The sequence below is a fragment of the Callithrix jacchus genome, chromosome 13 (genome assembly GCF_049354715.1).
Source record: "Callithrix jacchus isolate 240 chromosome 13, calJac240_pri, whole genome shotgun sequence".
NCBI lineage: Eukaryota > Metazoa > Chordata > Mammalia > Primates > Cebidae > Callithrix > Callithrix jacchus.
Genome location: NC_133514.1, coordinates 22,712,053 through 22,731,467, shown reverse-complemented (window position 1 = coordinate 22,731,467; position 19,415 = coordinate 22,712,053). Strand labels below are relative to the sequence as shown.

Genomic DNA, 19,415 nt, shown 5'->3' with positions numbered 1-19,415 from the left:
ATTAGCTGGGCGTGGTGGTGCACCTCTGTAGTCCCAGCTACTCAAGGCTGAGGCAGAAGTAGCTGATTCTCTTGTCAAGCTGAGAATTGCTTGAACGTGAGAGGCAGAGGTTGCTGTGAGTTGAGACCGCATGACTGCACTCCAGCCTGGGCAACAGAGTTAAATTGTATCTCAAAAAACAAAAACAAACCAAACACAGGTGTATATAAACATACATACAATTTTAGTGCACTAAAACATGGTTTATTGTGCTTTAAAAATTCTCATTAAATATAAATAGAAAACTCATACCAATAACTTATTAGAATGGAGGAAAAAAAATTGAAAAACTGATGCTACATTTATACAATATATAACTTTTAATGAAAAACATGGATAAAAACAGACATTTCCAAGCTGAACTCAGATAGCTGTTTATGCATTTGTTTGCATTTCCTACATACTGTCAAGACCTGTGAAGGATCTGAGATTTACACTACTTTCAAGCTAACAAGTTAGCCTGTCACAATCTAATAAACGATGGCAGAGGAAATAAGACTCATGGGTGAGAGACAAGGTATTTGCTACTCACAATAACAGGAGTAGCCAGAATAACAACATTATTTTGTGACCACAGGGCTCTAGTTCCCCAAGCCCCAAATGTCACAGAGCAACTTGAATAGGGCCACGTACCACCTGCACAGGTAATGTGTTGCATTATAGGAGAGAAACCCTCAACTTCAGGAGCTGGAATCTTTAATCATGGAAAATATGCCTATCCCTTTGAACTAGTGAAAGATACCAACTCTACCTTTCAAGAAGGTATACAAACCTGACCACTGCTGTGAAGTCACTACAGCATCTTCCAAAGCTACTCATTGTATATAGAAATAATCTTGAAAAGATAGACAAGAATAAAGGTAGTCACAGCCTCTGTTCACACAAGAAAACATGAGACCCATGGAAAATTATCTCCCAGCACGCCTCTAAGTTGGTTTAAGGACAATACAGTTTAACAAAAGCAAATTGCATTAATGAATTAAAAATTTTAAACTACCGAAAGAGCAAAGATACAAACATACTAAGAAAACTAACAAAATTGCTATCACAGAGAATCATCTCTTATTCTAGTTTCAATCAACTAGAAGAAGCTGCCAGCTGTGGAGGATTCTTAGGTTCCATACAGACAGCAAGATACATCTGTCACAAGCACAGGAGAGGAACAAACACAGAGCACAGACTAGTGTCACAAGTATCGTCTCTGGCAAAATGTAGTCCAAGTGAATACAAAGTGCACCAACATCTAAATATACCTGTATACACTACTACTATGCATAAATGTATCCTTTTCAAGGCTATTCCATTTGTTCACAAAAGACTAAGAGTAGGGTAGAACAGCACCTACTGAATTCATTTCAATCCCTACAGTATTCAAAATGAGAAAACAGACTTCTAGAGATAGACTTTATAAAAGCGACAGAGCCTGGGCATGGTGGCTCACGCCTGTAATCCCAGCACTTCGGGAGGCTGAGGTGGGCAGATCACTTGAGGTCAGATCGAGACCAGCCCGGCCAACATAGTAGGACACAGGGAAATTCTGGGCAGAAGAGGATGGATTCCCCAGTGAGGGCTCCACCCTCAAGCTGAAAAGCCTGATATGGTGGCCCAAAGTGAGAACTTACATCTCTGATTTCCTGCTCAAATGTTGCCTTTTCTAAAACCACCCATGGCCCACACGGCCCCCAATTCCTGTGCTCATTAAAAAACCCAGGCTCAGCCAGCAGAGAAAGGAGAAGCAGCTGGACATGGGAAACTACAGTTGGATATCAGAGAGAAGTGGTTTGACTTGAGAGGAACAGCCTGACAGCATAACTTTGGAGAAGAATCTGGCCAGAGACAGCCAGACATCAGCAGAGTTTATCTTCCCACTCCATCCCATTTTCAGCTCCCCTTCCTGCTGAGAGCCACTTCCATCAGCGATACAATTTCCTGAATTTGCCATCCTCCAATTTGTTTATGCAACCTCATTTTTCCTGGATGCTGGACAAGAGCTTGGATGCCACAAGCGTGGTTGCAAAAGGCAGTCACACTGACCCTTTGCCCTCGCTGGCAGAGGGCAGTCACTTCACACAAAAAGGCAGAGGGTCCACTCTGCTGTTTGAAGCACAAAAAGTTTTTAGGGTTAGGGTTAGGGTTAACACAAAAGTTTTAATTGGGTGAAATCCAGTTTATCTATGTTTTATTTTATTACTTGTGCTTTTTGTATCTAAGAAATCATTGCCTAATCCAACATCACAAAGATTTACTCCCAATAATTTTGCAGCATTAGGCCTTATATTTAGATATTTGACCCATTTTGAGTTCATTTTTGTATATAATAGAAAGCAGAGATTTGACTTCATTCTTTTACATGTGGATATTCAGTTGATTTAACACCATTATTGGAAAGACTATTTTTTCCCTACCAAACTGTTTTGAAACTTTTTGAAATCAACAGACCATAAATGTAAGGGATTATTTTTAGACACTTGATTATACTGCAATGATCCAGCTGTTGAGCTTTATACAAGCATAACTCTTGATTACTGAAGCTTTGCACGGAGTTTACCATCTTAACACTTTTAAGCATACAGTTTAGTACTGTTTCACATTAGTACAGTCACACTGTTGCGGAACAGAATTCCAAAACTTTTTCATCTCCCTAATCTCAAACTCTGTGCCCATTAAACAGCTCCTCTTTTCCACTTCATGCCAGCCACTTGTAACCAACATTCTACTTTCTGTTTATACCAACTTAACAACTTTACTTACCTCAAATAAATGAAATCACATATTTTTCTTTTTGTGATTGGCTTATTTCACTTAGCATAATGTCCTCAAGGTTCATCCATGTTGTAGCATGTGACAGAATTTTTCCTTTCTAAGGCTAAATGATTTTCTATTGTATGTAGAGACCACATTTTATTTATACATAAATCAGTGGATGAACATTTGTTCTGCTTCTACTTCCTGGTTAATGTGAAAAGTACAGCTATGAACATGGGTGGGCAAGTACTTATTTGAAACACAGCTTTCAATTTTTTTTACATATATACATGCAGAAATGAGATTGCTGTATCATTTGATAGTTATATTTTTCATTTTTGTGTGGACCCTCCAAGCTATTTTCCATAGCAGTTGCACCATTTTACAACCCCTACAACAGTACTATGTTTCTGATTTCTCTATGTCCTTGCTAAAAATATTTTCTATTTTTTTGATAGCAACTATCCTAATGGGTATCAGGTGATATCCAATTGTACTTTTTATTTGCTTTTCTCTGATTAAGGACTGTTGAGTAAATTTTCATATGCTTGTGAAAATTTTTTTTTCTTTTTGAGACAGAGTTTTGCTCTTGTGGCCCAGGCTGGAGTACAGTGGTGTGATCTCGGCTCACTGAAACCTTCGGCTCTTGGGTTCAAGCAATTTTCCTGCCTCAGCCTCCCAAGTTGCTGGGATTACAGATGCCTGCCTCTACAGCGGGCTCATTTTTGTATTTTTAGTAGAGACAGGGTTTTGCCATATTAGGTGGGCTGGTCTCCAATTCCTGACCTATCTGCCTGCCTCAGCCACCCAAAATGCTCGGATTACAGGTGTGAGCCACTGCACCAAGCCCTTTTGAACATTTCTCTGATATCTTTGTATAAATATCGATTCAAGTTTTTTTTCCCTTTTAAAATCAGAATATTTGATTTTTAGATGTGGAAATAGAAGAGTTCTTTCTATAGACTGATATAAACTTTTTACAGGTATATGATTTGTAAATATTTTCTTTTATTCTATAGGTTGCCTTTGTACACCCATTTAAGGCACAAAAATTTAAGTGTGATGTAGTCCCATTTTTGCTTTTCTTGCCTGTGCTTTTGGTGTCATAGCCAAGAAACTGCCAGCATGTACAATATTATGTTGTTTTTCCCTTATGTTTTTTTCTCAGGATTTCATAGTTTTAGGATTATGTTTAGGTCTTTAAAACATTTAGATAATTTTTATATGCTGTGTGATACAAGGGTCTGATTTCTCAATACCATTTTTTGAATAGTCTGTCATTTCACCACTGAATGGTCTTTGAACTCTTGTTGAAGATTTGAGGATTGGGCTCTATTCTATTCCATTAGTCTTTCCTTATCCCAGTACCACACTATTTTGACTACTGTAGCTTTGTAATATGTTTGAAATAACATATGAGGACTCTGTTCTTTTTCAAAATTGTTCTGATTATTTGGGGTACCTTGGGATCTCATGATTTTTAGAATATTTTCCATCTTTGGGATAAATGTTACTGAGATTTCAATAGTAATTGTGTTGAATCTGTAGATTACTTTGTATAGTATAACATATAAAAACAGTAAGTCTTCCAGTCCATAAACATGAAATATTCTCCCATTTGTTTGCATCTTATTATTTTGTAGCAATGTTTGACAAATTTTGATATTGAGAAATCAGGAGTCCTCCAATTTTTTGTCTCTTTTTCCAGGTTTTGACTGTTCTGGGCCCGTTGCATTTCCACATAAATTTTAGGATTTGTCTGTCAATTTCTGTACACATATACACAAAGCCAGCTAGGATTTTCACAGTGATTGTGTTGAATCTGATGATCAGTTTGGAGAGTACTTCAGTCTTAAGAATAAAGTTCCAGTACATGACCATAAAATATCTGTCCTCTTTTAGGGTTTTTATTTTTTTCAGTATTTTATAGTTTCACTTAAACTTATTTTGTTAAATTTATTCTTTAATATATTGATCTTTTTGATGCTACTGTAAACTTAATTTCACTTTTAATGTTCATTACTAGTATTTAGAAATATGATTGATTTGGAAATGCTCAACTTGTATTCTGCAGCTTTGCTAAACTGGTTTAGTTTTAATAGGTTTTTTTCTTTTGTAGAGTCCTGAAGAGCCTCTACACACAAGATCAGTTCTCCTATTCAGACAGATTCTTTAACTTACTCCTTTCATTTTGTTCTAAAGACACAACTTATTTTATTATGCCACATATTAACAGATTTTTAAACTGAAACATAATGGCTATATATATTTTCAGAGTACATGTGATGTACATATATAATGTATAATGATCAAAACAGGGCAAAGGGGACATCCATCACCCCAAAAATTCACCCCTTATATTGGGAACATTTCAGTTACTCTCCACCAGTTATTTTAAAATATACAAATTATTGTTAACTACTGTCACTCTACTGCACTACTGAACAATACATCGTGTTTCTTCTAACAGTATTTTTGTACCCATTAACCTAATACCTATTTTCTTCCAGTTTGAATTTTGAATCAGTAGTGCTCATGTCTTGACCTCTTACTTCTACAGTGGGTATAGCTTGTTCCTTCTGCTGCAGGTTCTTGGTCTTCACATTCTCCTGATGCTTGCTGAGCCAGTGGCACAAGATATAGGTGTTCCTGGGCCACAGATCTGGGGGCTAGTACTTCTTGCCCTTGTAGAATTTCCTGACGTTTGTTTTCTGAGTTTGGGTAATGATGGTGAGAACACAGGCGACAGATTTGGAAATGACTATAATCTAGGAGAGCTGGAATGTCAGGCACTTGTCACTTTGGCAGCACACATCTGGGACAGGTCTACCTTCAGGTTGTCTATCTGTCTTAGCAGCTCTTCCTCCTTCTCACCTCAAAGATCCTGAGCCTTAATCTTAGCCATGGCTGCAAAACCCACCACCACTGCCAAATGTCCCAAGGAAAAGAGAAAAGTGTTCATTAATCAACCTTTCTAAATCCTTTCTAAATCCCCTGCACCCCCTCCTCCTTCCTCTTTCTAGCCCCTGGTAACCACCAATCTATTCTCTACCTTCATGAAATCTACTTTTTTAGCCCTCACACCTGAGGGAGAACATATGGTATTTGTCTTTCTGTGCCGGTTTGTTTCATTTAACATAATGACCTTTGTGTTCCATCCATATTGCTGCAAATAACATAACTTAATCATTTTCTATGGCTGAATAATATTCCACTTATATTTATGTACCACATTTTCTATATCCACTCATCCATTAGCATTTAGGTGATTTCCGTATCTTGGCTAATGTAAATAGTGCTACAATAAACATGGGAGTGCAGACATTTCTTCAATATACTGATTTCCTTTCTTTGAAATATATACCGAGCAGCGAGAGTGCTGAGTCATATGGCAGTTCTATAGTTTTTCAATGAGCATTCATACTCTTTTTCATAATGGACATATTAATTAATATTCCAAATGACAGTGTATGAGTTTCTCTTTCTCTTCTTCCTGGCCAGCACTCATTATTTATCATCTTTTTGATAAAAACCATTTTAACTGAGGTAAAATGTATCTCATTGTGATTTTGATTTGCATTTCTCAGATGATTAGTAATATTAAACATTTATTCATGTACCTATTGGCCATTTCTGTATCTTGTTTTAAGAAATATCTATTCAATAAAAAATTCTGCCCATTTTTAAATCGTTATTGGACCACTTGTTGTTGAGTTACTTATATATTCTCATTATTAATCCCTTTTCAAATGAATAGTTAGAAAATATCTTTGACCAATCTGTAGCTTGTATCTTCATTTTGTTGATTATTTCCTTTACTGGACACAAGTGTTCTAGCTTGATGGGATACCATATCTGAATATTTTAGCATTTGTGGTTCATAATTTAGGTCTTATCCACCCCCTGCAAAATTTTGTACTCATCCCAACATTGTAAAGTGTTTCTCCAATCTTTTCTTCTAGTAGTTTCATATTTTTAGGTCTTACTCTTAAGTCTTTAATCAAAATTGAGGTGATTTTTCTAAATTGTATAAGCTAAAGAGTCTAGTTTGATTCTTCTCCATAAGCATATCTAGCTTTCTGAGCACCATTTATTGAAGAAACTGCCCATTCTTCAATTTATGTTCTTGGTACCTTTGTCAAAAGTGAGTTGGCTATAAATGCATGGATTTCTAGGATTCTCTATTCCGTTCCACTGACCAATGTGCCCATTTCCATGCCAGTGCCATACTATATTGGTTACCATGGCTTTATACTGTATTTTTAAGTCAGGTAGTGCCATATACACAAATTTATCCTTTTTGCTTAGGATTACTGTGACTATTCAGAGTCTTTTGTGGGTCCACACAAATTTTAAAATAGTTTAATTTTTATTTCTGTGAAGAATGTTATTTTGGTAGGGATTACTTGAATCTGTACATTGCTATTAGTAGTGTGACCATGTTAACAATATTAATTCTTCCAATCCTTCAGCATAAAATATTTTTCCTTTTTTGTGTATCCTCTTCAATTTCTTTATAATTTTCTTTGTAGAAGTCTTTTAACTCCTGGGTTAAACATTCCTAAGTAACTGATATATTTTGAATCCATTATAAATGACATTGCTTTTCTGAATTCTTTTTCAGATTGTTTGCTATTTATTTTTATGTTGATTTTGTATCCTGCAACATCACTGAATTTGTTTATCAGTTCTAAGAGATTTTTACAGGAGTCATTAGGTATATCTAACCAGCAAGCAAAGATAATTTGACTTTTTTCTAATTTCAATGCCATTTCTTTCTCTTTCCTAATTGCTGTAGCTAAAACATCCAGTAATATGTTGAATGAAAGTGAAAGTGAGCATAACTGTTTTAATGCAGATCCTAGAAGGCAAGCTTTCAAATTTTTGTCATTCAATGTGTTATTAGTTGTGGCTTTGTCATACATGGCCTTTATAGGTCTAGTCTTTATAAATCCAGTTTGTTGGGAGTTACCTGAAAGTGATGCTGAATTTTATGGAATGTTTTTTTTCAAAATCCATTGAAATAATCATGGTTTTTGTCTTTGGTTCTGTTAATGTGATGTATCATACTTACTAATGTATGGTAAACCATCCTTGTATCCCTGAGATGAATCCCACTTGATCAAGGTGAATGACTTTGTAATGAGTTGTTGAATTTAAATTGCTAGTGTTTTATTAGGGATTTCTACATCTATGTCCATCGAGGATAACGATATGCAGTTTTTTTGTACTTGCCCCAGTTCAGAACTGTGGAAATGGTGGCCTCATAGTATTTGTTTGAAAATACTCCCTCCTCCAACTTTTTGAAACAGTTTGAGTAAAATTGGTATGGGTTCTTCTTTAAAGGTTTGACAGAACTTAGCAGTGAAACTATCAGGTCATGAGCTTTTCTTTGACGTGAAATCATTTTATTTACGCTTTGATCTCATTGCTGACCTGTTCAGATTTTCTCTTTCTTCAAAGATCCTAATGAACTTGTGGTTCTTGAATCTTCTTGGTAGTTTGTATGTTTCTAATAATAGCTCCACTTCTTGTTTTTCCAGGTAGTTGGGGAATACTTGTTCATAACAGTCTCTAATGATTTTGTATTTCTTTGTATTTTTGTAGTACCAGTTATGCCTCTTTTTTCATTTGATTTTGATTTTTCTTAGACTAGCAAAAAGTTTGTCAATTTTGCCTGTTTTTAAAAAAGGAAACTTTTAATTTTTCTTGAACTTTAAAATTTTTTTATCTCAACTTCACTTTTTATGCTCTGACCTTTATCGTTTTCTTTCCTTCTACTAATTTTGAGTTTTTTTCTTTGCTTTTATAATTATTTACAGTATTTCATTAGACCGTTTATCTGAAATCTAAGTTTAAGAAAACATTTACCAATATATAACTATACATACTTATGGGATACATATGATATTTTGAAACACGCATGTAGTGTGTAATAATCAAATCAGGTTATTTTGGATACCCATCACTTCAAACATTTACCATTTTCTTTGCTCTGGGATCATTTCATACCTTCTAGCTATTTTGAAATATTCAAACATTGTAAACTACAGTCACCCTCTTGTGCTATGAAACAATAGGACTTATTTCTTCTATCTAACTATATAGTTTCGATTAATCTCCCTTTATCTCACCACCACCACCATCCACAGCCTCTGGTAACTAACATTCTACTCTCTACATCTATGATATCAACTTTTTAAGCTCCTACACACGTGAGAACATACAATATGTGTCTTTCAATGCCTGACTTATTTCACTTAATATAATTACGTCTAATTCTATCCACATTACCGCAAATGCCAAAATGTTACTTTAATGGAAGAATAGTTTTCTATTATGTATATGTGCCACATTTTCTTTGTGTATTCATAAGTTGATGAACACAGATTAATACTGTATCTTGGCTATCAAAAATAGTACTGTAATAAATACAAGGATACACTATATTTCTGACATTAATTTCCTTACATTTGGATAAAAACATTGTGGTGGGGTTGCTGGATTGAATGAAATTACTCCTGGGTTAAATTTATTTCTAGTTTTTTTCTTTTGTAGCTGTTATAAATGGGATTGCTTTCTCATTTCTTTTTCAGCTATCTCATTATTGGAGTATAGATACACTACTGATTTGTGTACACTGATTTTTAAAATTTTATTATTGATTTTTTACCTTGAAGCTTTACTGAGGTCGTCTATCAGAGCTAAGAGTTTTTAGGTGGAGTCTTTTGGTGTTTCTATATATAAGACTATGTAATCTGAAAAAGGGACAATTTGAATTCCTCTTTCCCAGTGTAGATGCCTTTCTTTTGTCTCGTTACTCTGGCTAGGATTTCCAGTACTATGTTGAATATGGTGGTGAAAGTGAGCCTCCTTATCTTGTTTCAGTTCTTAGAAGAAAAGATTTCAGTTCTGCCTCAGTATGTAGTTAGCTATGGCTTTGTCACATGTGGTGTTTACTATGTTGTGCTCTTTCTATGTCTAATTTGCTGAGTTTTTTTTTTTTTAATGAAGGGATGTTGAATTTTATAAAACTATTTTTGCATTTGAGATGACTATATAATTTTTCACCTTTTTGTGATGTATCATGTTTATTGATTTATATAAAATGAACCATCCTACCATCCCTGGAATAAAACCCACCTGATCACAGTGAATGATCTTTTTATTGTGTTGTTAGATTTCGTATGATGGTATTTCACTGAGGATTTTTACATCTATGTTCATCAGAAATACTGGCCTACAGTATTATTTTTATTGTGTCCTTATCTGGTTTTGGCATCATGGTAATTCTGGCCTCATGGAAAAAGGTAGGAAAAATTCCCTCCTCTTCAATTTTTTGGGAATAGTTTGAGTAGAATTGATGTTAGATCTTCTTTATAAGTTTGCAGCATTCAGCAGTAAAAATCTCTGAGCTCAAGCTTTTCTCTTTTAGAAGATATTTTATTACTGACTCAGTTCTATTACTCATCATGGCCAAATATTGGTAGTTTTCTCATGTCCAGGAATGTATCTGTTTTCTGTAGGTTCCAATTTGTTCAGAGAGTTGTTTATAATAGTCTTTAATAATCTTCTATATTTGTGGGATATAAGTTTTAATGTCTTTTTTGGTTGGTATTTTATTTGTGTCTTCTCTTTTCATCTTGGTTAGTCTACCCAGCAATTTATGAGTTTTGTTTATCTTCTCAAAAAAAGTCAACTCTTCATTTCATTGATCCTTTGTGCAGTCTTTTTTTCACCTCTAATTTAGTTCTGCTCTGACTTTATTTTCTTCTGCTAATTTTGTTTCCCGATTATTTCACCTTAAATCCAATGATGGCTCATGACTGTTTTAATTTCCTCATATTTCAGTAGTTTTCAAAGTTCTCATTGTTGATTTCCAGTTTTATTCCATCATTATCTGATAAGATACATGACATTATTTCAATTTTTTAATCATTGAGACTTGTTTTGTTGTGTAACAAATGGTCTAGCCTAAAGAATGTCCCATGTGATAAGAAGACATATTCTGTAGCTGTTGGACAATATGTTCTATAAATGTCTCTTATGCACATTTAATGTAAAATGAAGTTTAAATCCAATGTTTCTTTGTTGATGATCTGGCTAGATGATCAGTCCAAGGCTGAGAGTGGGTTGTTGAAGACCCCTAATCTTATTTTATTGGAGTCAGTCTCTTCCCTTAGATACAATAATGTTTGCTTTACATATCTGCATGCTCCAATGTTGTTGGGTGCATATATATTTAGAATTGTTGTATCTTCTTGCTGCATTGATCCCTCTCCCATTATAGAATTATCTTCTTTGCCACCTTTATAACTCTTGACTTTAAGTCTGTTTTATCTGATATTAGTGTAGCTACTCCTGCTTGCTTTTGGTTTCTGTTTGCATAGATTACCATTTTCCCATTCCTTCACTTTGAGTCTATGTGTCTTTACCAATGAAGTGAGTTTTTTTATAGGCAGTACGTAGTTAAGTCATTTTTTTTGTTTTTCTATTCAGCCAATCTACATTTTTGAAGTGGGAAATTTAATCTGTTTACATTCAAAGTTATTATTCAGAACTTATTCCTTTCATTTTGTGAATCATTTTTTGGTTTTGTGTATCTTCTCATCCTGTTCTCCTCTTATCATTGCAGTTTGGTGGTTTTCTGTAGTAGTAACACTTGACTCCTTTATCTTTTTAGGTATCTGCTCTATTAGTGAGTTACATACTTTTATATATTTTGATCACATATAGTGCTTTATCTTCTAAATACAGGGCTCCCTTGAGCACTTTTTGTATGGCAAGTAGAGTGGTGATGAATTCCAATTTTTCTTTGCTTTGGAAAGCATTTATTCTCATTCATTTTTGATATCTTCCCTAGGTATAAAATTCTTGGCTGCAGGTTTTTTTTTCTTTGCCTTTCACCACTTTGTATTTATCATTTCCTTTTCTCCTGGACTGTAGTGGCCAAAGCAATTCCATCCACCATACTGACTTCTCATTAACTCCAGTTCCACGAAGGCCTCTAAGATTTCCAGTTTATTCTTCCTTAAGAGCATGTACTTACCATAAATCCTATTCCTAGGTAAAAACAATCTAAATGCTATTATACTTGCTATAAACAAAGCCCTTAAGCAGTTGTCCTATATACATCCCTTCTGACACATGCATACCCTTTCTCTATGGCATATAAGCCCTGGGTCTTGGGAGTAAAGGCACAGGGATCCACCATCTTTGTCTCAATTCCTCCTGACATAATCCCTATAAAATGTTCCTAAGTCCCTATTAAATGTTTCTAAGGAACTGAATTTGTCAGCTTCTTTCTTTGGCCTCTCACCTTTCTTGAACTTTGCAGGAAGAACTGTATAGACCTGTCCACCATGGAACATGGCCTGTAAGGTTTCTGCGAAGAGACTTGCCATCAGTGTGATGGGGATACTCATATGTGATTTGACCCCTTTGCTGTATTTAGAATTCTCTTTCTCTTGAACTATTAACAGTTTGACTATCAAGTGGCATAGACAAGACCTTTTTGGGTAGAATATATTTGAAGGTCTTTGAGCTTCCTATATCTAGATGTCTGTATCCCTTACAAGACTTGAGAAGCTTTCATCAACTACTATTTTATTAAATAGGTTTTCTATGCACTTACCATGTGTTCTCTTTCAGGAAAACAAAATTCCAATATTTTGTAACTTTATGGGCTACATAAGCTTTCTTCATTTTTTTAAAAAATTTTATCTGCTCGGGTTATTTCAAAAGACCTGTCTTCAAGTTTAGAAATTCTTCTACTTGATCCAGAGTCTGCCGTTGAAGCTTATGATTGTATTTTTTATTTCACTCTTTGAATTCTTCAGTTTCAGGATTTCTATTTTATTTTTTTCTGACATCTTCATTGAATTTCTCATTCAGATTGTGAACTGATTCTTTGCATTGTTCATCTGTTTTCTGTAGTACCTGGATTTTAAGAAATATCATTTTGAATTCGTTATCAGATATTTAATAGATTTGTTTTATGTTGGCATCTGTTGATGGAGAATTATTGTGCTCCTTTGAAGGTTTCATACTTCCTTGATTTCTCATGTTTCTTGTGTCCTTACATTTATATGCATGCATCTGGTGTAACATTTGCTTCATCCAACTCTGTGGATTGGGTTTTGAAGGGAAATATTTTTTTTCTATAGAGCTATCTATAGTGTTGTTTGGGTAAGGCATTTTGGCTTTGATTCTGGGTGGGAGAAGCAGTGCAGTCTCCATATGATTTCTTTGGCTATATTTAGCATCAGTGGTGTCTATGAGTTCCTCAGTGGATAAAGCTGCAGCTCTTAGTAAAGGTTGTAGTGAGGCTTTACTAGTGACAGGGACACCAGGCAGGCCAGTCCTTAGGCAACAGTGATGGCAACTGTGGAATGGATATGCAAGCCCTTGGATCCCTGGTCAACATATGTGGATACTGGTGAAAGCAAGCCAGGTGAGCCAATCCTTGGCCTTCAAGTGGATTGTCTGTGTGCTGGCAGTGGCAACAATGGGCTGAGGGAATGGGTCCTCAGGCCTTTAGGTGGTATGCATATTCTGTGGCTATGACAGCAGTAGAAAGTTAACTTGGGGCCCCAAGCTGTAACCTCAAGTGCCAGTAGTGGGGGCAGAAGTGGCCTAGTGGCCATCGCCAAGTCTCCAAGTGGCATGCAGATGGGTGTAGGCAGGTCAGTGGCAGTCTCACTTGGTAATGCTATATAATCCTTTTTATATTTTGTGGAATTAGGTTTATTTTGAAATGCAAGAAATATTCCTAAGGGATATTTTTATGATTTGTCTCATTTGGGTATCAGGGTGATAGTGCCCTCATAGATCTACTTGAGAAGTCTTCCATTTTTTCTGCAGGGTGTAAAAAAATAATTTTTAAAACTTCTTTAAATGTTGATGCGATTCTAAAGTTAAGTCATTTGATCTTGGGCTTTTCTTTGTAGGAAATTTTTGATTACTACACTCTTCACTTGCTTAGGATCTATTGAGAATTTGTTTCCTCTTGAGTTTCAGTAGTTTTTATCTTTTTAAGAATTTGTTGATATATAGCTGTTGACAATATTCACTTACAGTACTTATTTCCAGAAGACCAATAATAATGCCCTGTCATTACTGATTTTAGTAATTTGAGGATTCTTTTATTCATGGTCAGTCTAACTAAACTTGTGTCAGTTACTGATCTTTCAAAAAATAAGCTTCTGATTTCATTACTTTTTCTCTGTTATGCTTCTATTCTCTACTTCATTCATCTTTGCTCTGATTGTTCTTTCCTTTCTTTGGATTGAGTTTGCTTTTCTTTTGTTTCTTTCAGTAGGTTAGATTGTTGATTTGAGAGTTTTTTAGAATACAGCCATTTAGAACAATAAATTTGCAATTCAGTAATGATTCAGCTGTATATCACAAATTTTTTATGTGGTATTTTCTTTTTTTGTTGTTGTTGTTGACTCTGTTGCTCAGCCTGGAGTGCAGTGGCACGATCTCAGCTCACTGCAATCTCTGTCTACTGGGCTCAAGTGATTCTCCCACATCAGCTACCATGCCTGGCTAATTTATTTATATTTTGAAGTACAGATGGCATTTCACCATGTTGGCCAGGCTGGTCTCGAACTCCTGATCTAAAGTGATCCACCTGCCTTGGCCTTCCAAAGTGCTGGAGCAAGCCATTGCAACCAGCCAACGTATTTTCATTTTCACCACAATCTTTTAGTTCCCCTTGTAAATTTCTTTTTGTTTTTTTACCCATCAGTTATTTGGGAGTATATTGTATAACTTCTATAAACATCCTTTTTTAATTGACTTTTAATATCATTCTATTGTGTCCAGAAAAATGTTTTGTATGTTTTCAATCCTTTTTCGAGACTTTTTTGTCCTATCCTTGAGAATATTCCATGTATACTTTAAAGAATACTCTCCCGTTGTTAGATAACTGTTAGATCTAGTTAGTATTTTATGTTGTTCAAGTCTGTTTCCTTGTTGATATCTTGTGTGGTGATTCCAAGCATTATTGAATGTATGGTATTAATTTCTCAGTATTACTGTTGAACTATTTCTCCCTCTAATTCTGTCCATTGTTCTTTCATGGCTTACTTTGTGTTCAGAAAAAGTAAAACCTTTTCCCTACTCTCATATACCATTCAACACAAAAGTCATTGAAATATGTGGGGGTTGCTCTACATACATAACCGATTCTCCAGCAGACACCAGTTGAGTGTTTTATAATTCAATTATAATACTATGTATCTGCTAATATCATGAGATCACACACAGGTTAAGGGCTCAATCCTAGAAGAGTACCCCAAGTTTCAGATGTCAGTTGGTAGCAGTGGATTGTCAATTATGCTTCTGACCAATCAGCTATAAATGGGGGTTTGCATGTTCTCCTATCTGGGTTTAATTTACTATGATGGCTCACAGAAGTCAGGAAAATATTTATGCCTTTAATATAAAAGATACTGCAAAGGATACAGATAAACAGTGAGATAAAGAGATACATGGAGTGAGGCCTAAAAAGGTCCTTAGTGTCCGTGGCTTCTGTCCCTGTGATTTTGGGATTCCCATCTTCCAAGTAGATAGATGTACCCGCCAACCTGGAAGCTCTCCAAACAAACCCTGTATTTTGGGTTTTTACTGAGGCTTTATAACACAGGCATGGCTGATTAAATCACTGACCATTGGTATCAACTAAACCTTCAGCCTATTCTTGTTCCCTGGAGGTGGGGTGTGTGAGGAAGGTGGGGAGACTGAAAATTCCCAATCTCTAGTCACATGGTAGTTTCCCCTGACAACCTGTCCCCATGCTGAGCTTATCTCGAAGCTCACCAAGGCTTGCCTCATTAAAATAAACCATGTTCCTATCAATCATCCAAGGCCTTTAGGAGCTCTGTGTCAGAACTCCTGTCACTCAGGAAACTGAAAAGGTCATAGGAGCTCCGTGTCAGGAGTCGGGGTCAAACACTGCATAAATGTTAGAACAAAAGATTCTTCTGGCCGGGCGTGGTGGCTCAAGCCTGTAATCCCAGCACTTTGGGAGGCCGAGGCAGGTGGATCATGAGGTCAAGAGATTGAGATGATCTTGGTCAACATGGTGAGACACCGTCTCTACTAAAAATACAAAAAAAAAAAAAAAATTTAGCTGGGCATGGTGGCGCGTGCCTGAAATCCCAGCTACTCGGGAGGCTGAGGCAGGAGAATTGCCTGAACCCAGGAGGCGGAGGTTGCGGTGAGCCGAGATTGCGCCATTGCACTCCAGCCTGGGTCACAAGAGCAAAACTCCGTCCCAAAAAAAAAAAAAAAAAAAAAAAAAAAAAAAGATTCTTCTAGTGCCCTTATCTCCAAGGGTTTCAGGTGATTCATTTCAATAACCAGGAACAGAGACCAAATGTGTATTTCTTATTTATCACAATATTGCAGGTGCTTATACTGATTAGAAGTGTTATATCACCTTGATGAATGGACTCCTATTATAAAATGATAAAGAATCTGAGCCAAGCTATCCAAATTGGCTTGGCTCAGATTCTGTATCAACACTTGCTGCCTCACCAAGCATTTTATTTTATGAAGACTGCTTCTTTCCTAAAACTTCATGAACCAAGTTCTGTTAGCTTCCAACTTTTCTTCTGCTTCTCCCTCATGTCTCTCAACCTTCAAAGAATGAAGAGACTCAGGGCCTTGCTCTGGATTAGGTTTGGGTGTAAGGCAATGCTGTGGCTGGTTGGATACCCTATCTATACCACTAAAACTTACTCTATCTATTTCAGCAATAAGGTTGTTTTGCTTTCTTATTCTTGTGTTCACTGGAATGGCCACTTTTAATCTCCTTCAAGAACTTTTCTTTTGCATTACAACTTTATTAACTGTTTGGTGCCAGAGGCCTAGCATCTGGCTTATCTTAGCCTCGGTAAACTTAATAATTTCAGGTTTTGATTTAAAGTCAGAGATATGCAACTCTTCTTTTTAGAGGCCACTCTATGGCTATTAAATGGCCTAATTTCAATACTTTTGTGTGTCAGGGAATAGGGAGGCCTGAGGAGAGAGTGATGGGGGAAATGGCCAGTCTTTGGCACAGTCAAAACATATACATTTGCCAAGTAAGTATGCCATCTTATATGGGCATGGTTCACTGGAAAATGGCACTGATACACTTGCTTGACACAGGGTTGCCATGAGCCTTCATTTTGTTAGGAAAAATGTTCAGTAATTGCAAAGTGTAATAAAGCAAAGGACAATAAAATGATATGCCTATACTTACACTTACAATAAAAAATGTCCAACTTTGAACTTGAACAAGAGATATTATTTTTAAAAAGTTTTGGGAGATTCATGAACAAGATATCCAAAGGCTACAGAGTCAAAAGTGTTTTTTCAGGACATTATTAATTTCTTCTTTAAGGAATAAATAAAAACATCCTTTAAGAAATAACTGTCATATTTTATAATTTTATAAAACAGTAAAATCCATGATGCTATTTTGGTCTATGAAATCATATTTCATCCTAAATTCAGATTTACTTTAATTGCTTATTAGGTACTGCCTTGTGTCCAATTTCAGCAGTGACCATACCATTATCTGTGTCAGCATAAAGATACCAATTTGGAGAATGATCCAAGATGGCCGATCGCTAACATCCTGGGATTGCAGCTCTCAGGGAAGGCGTGGAGAACTAGAGGACGCCACACTTTCAGACAAAGTCTGGTCGCTCACGGAGCAGAAGATTCCCCCAGTGGTGGAAACACATGAGTCGCCAGCGCGACTCTCGTGGTCGGCGCAGCGGTTCCGCCGGCACCTTGACCGCGGCAGCGCTCGGCGCAGAGTAAACAGGACCAGTTCCCCTTCTGACCGAGGTTTGGAGCCCCTGGGAAGGCAGAGTCGCCTACTACGGAAACAAGAAGGAAGCCGGACAGGAGAATCCTGGGCAGAAAAGCACCATCAGTTGTAACGCCGCTGCTCTGGCCCTGGGAACTAACAACCTGGACGTCCACTCAAGAGACCTAATCTGAAAGTTGGTAATTTCAAAGACGACAGGAGGATAAATTTACAATGACAGGAAGAAACCAGCGTAAAAAAGCTGAGAATACTCAAAGTCAGAACGCCTCTCCCTCTAAAGAGGATCACAGTTCCACATCAACAATGGAACAAGGCTTGACGGAGAACGAGTGCCTCCTGATGACAGAATCACTCTTCAAGGAATGGATAATAACAAACTTCGGTGAGTTAAAAGAACATGTTGTAGCCCAACGTAAAGAAACTAGGAACTTTGAAAAAAGGTTTGATGAAATCCTATTGAGAATAGACAACTTAGAGAGGAGTATGAGTGAATTAATGGAACTGAAGAATACAATACAGGAACTCCGAGAAGTATGCACAGGTTTAAACACTCGAATTGTTCAAGCAGAAGAAGGGATATCAGAGGTCAAAGTCCAACTTAATGAAATAAAACGTGAAGAAAAGATTAGAGAAAAAAGGATAAAAAGGAATGAGCAAAGTCTCCAAGAAATGTGGGACTATGTGAAAAGACCAAATTTACGTTTGATAAGTGTACCTGAATGCGACAGAGAGAATGAATCCAAGCTGGAAAATACCCTTCAGGATATTATTCAGGAAAATTTTCCTAAACTAGCAAAGCAGGTCAACATTCAACCCCAGGTAATACAGAGAACACCACAAAGATATTCCTCAAAAAGAGCAACCCCAAGGCACATAATCCTTAGATTCACCAGGGTTGAAACGAAGGAGAAAATACTAAGGGCAGCCAGAGAGAAAGGTCAGATTACCCACAAAGGCAAGCCTATCAGACTTACAGCAGATCTCTCGGCAGAAACTCTACAGGCCAGAAGAGAGTGGGGGCCAATATTCAACATCCTCAAAGAACAGAACCTTCAGCCCAGAATTTCATATCCAGCCAAACTAAGCTTCACAACTGAAGGAAAAATAAAATATTTTATGAACAAGCAAGAACTCAGAGATTGTATTACCACCAGGCCTGCTTTACAAGAGCTTCTGAAAGAAGCATTACACACAGAAAGAAACAACCAGTATTAGCCTTTCTAAAAATACACCAAAAAGTAAAGAGCACCAACATAAAGAAGAATTTACACCAACAAATGGATAAAACAGCCAGTCAACATCAAATGGCAGTAACCCTAAATTTAAATTGACTGAATTCCCAATCAAAAGACACAGCCAAAACCCAACGGCATGTTACATCCAGGCCTGTTTCACATGCAAGGATACACAAAGACTCAAAACAAAGGGATGGAGAAAGATTTACCAACCAAATGGAGAGCAAAAATAAATAATAAATAAAAAGCAGGAGTTGCAATTCTTGTATCGGATAAAATAGATTTTAAAGCAACAAAGATATAGTGGTAAAAGGATCAATGCAACAACAAGAGCTAACGATTCTAACACCCAGATACGAGACTTAGATTCAATGAGACAGAAAATTAATAAGGATATCAAGGACTCGAACTCAGATCCAGAACAAGTAAACTTAATAAATATTTATAGAGCTCTCCACTTCAAATACACAAAATATACATTCTTGTCAATACCACATCACACCTACCCATTAGTTTAAATGAAACATTGATTGGCCATTATTAATACCCAATTTTTTTCCAAAATA

General features: G+C 36.3%; 1 protein-coding gene across 17 annotated transcripts in view; it reads right to left on the bottom strand.

The window, feature by feature from the left end:
- Positions 1-19,415, bottom strand: part of PSD3 (pleckstrin and Sec7 domain containing 3) — a 553,221-nt gene that overhangs the window by 232,663 nt on the left and 301,143 nt on the right. The gene's annotated exons all lie outside the window — the stretch shown is intronic.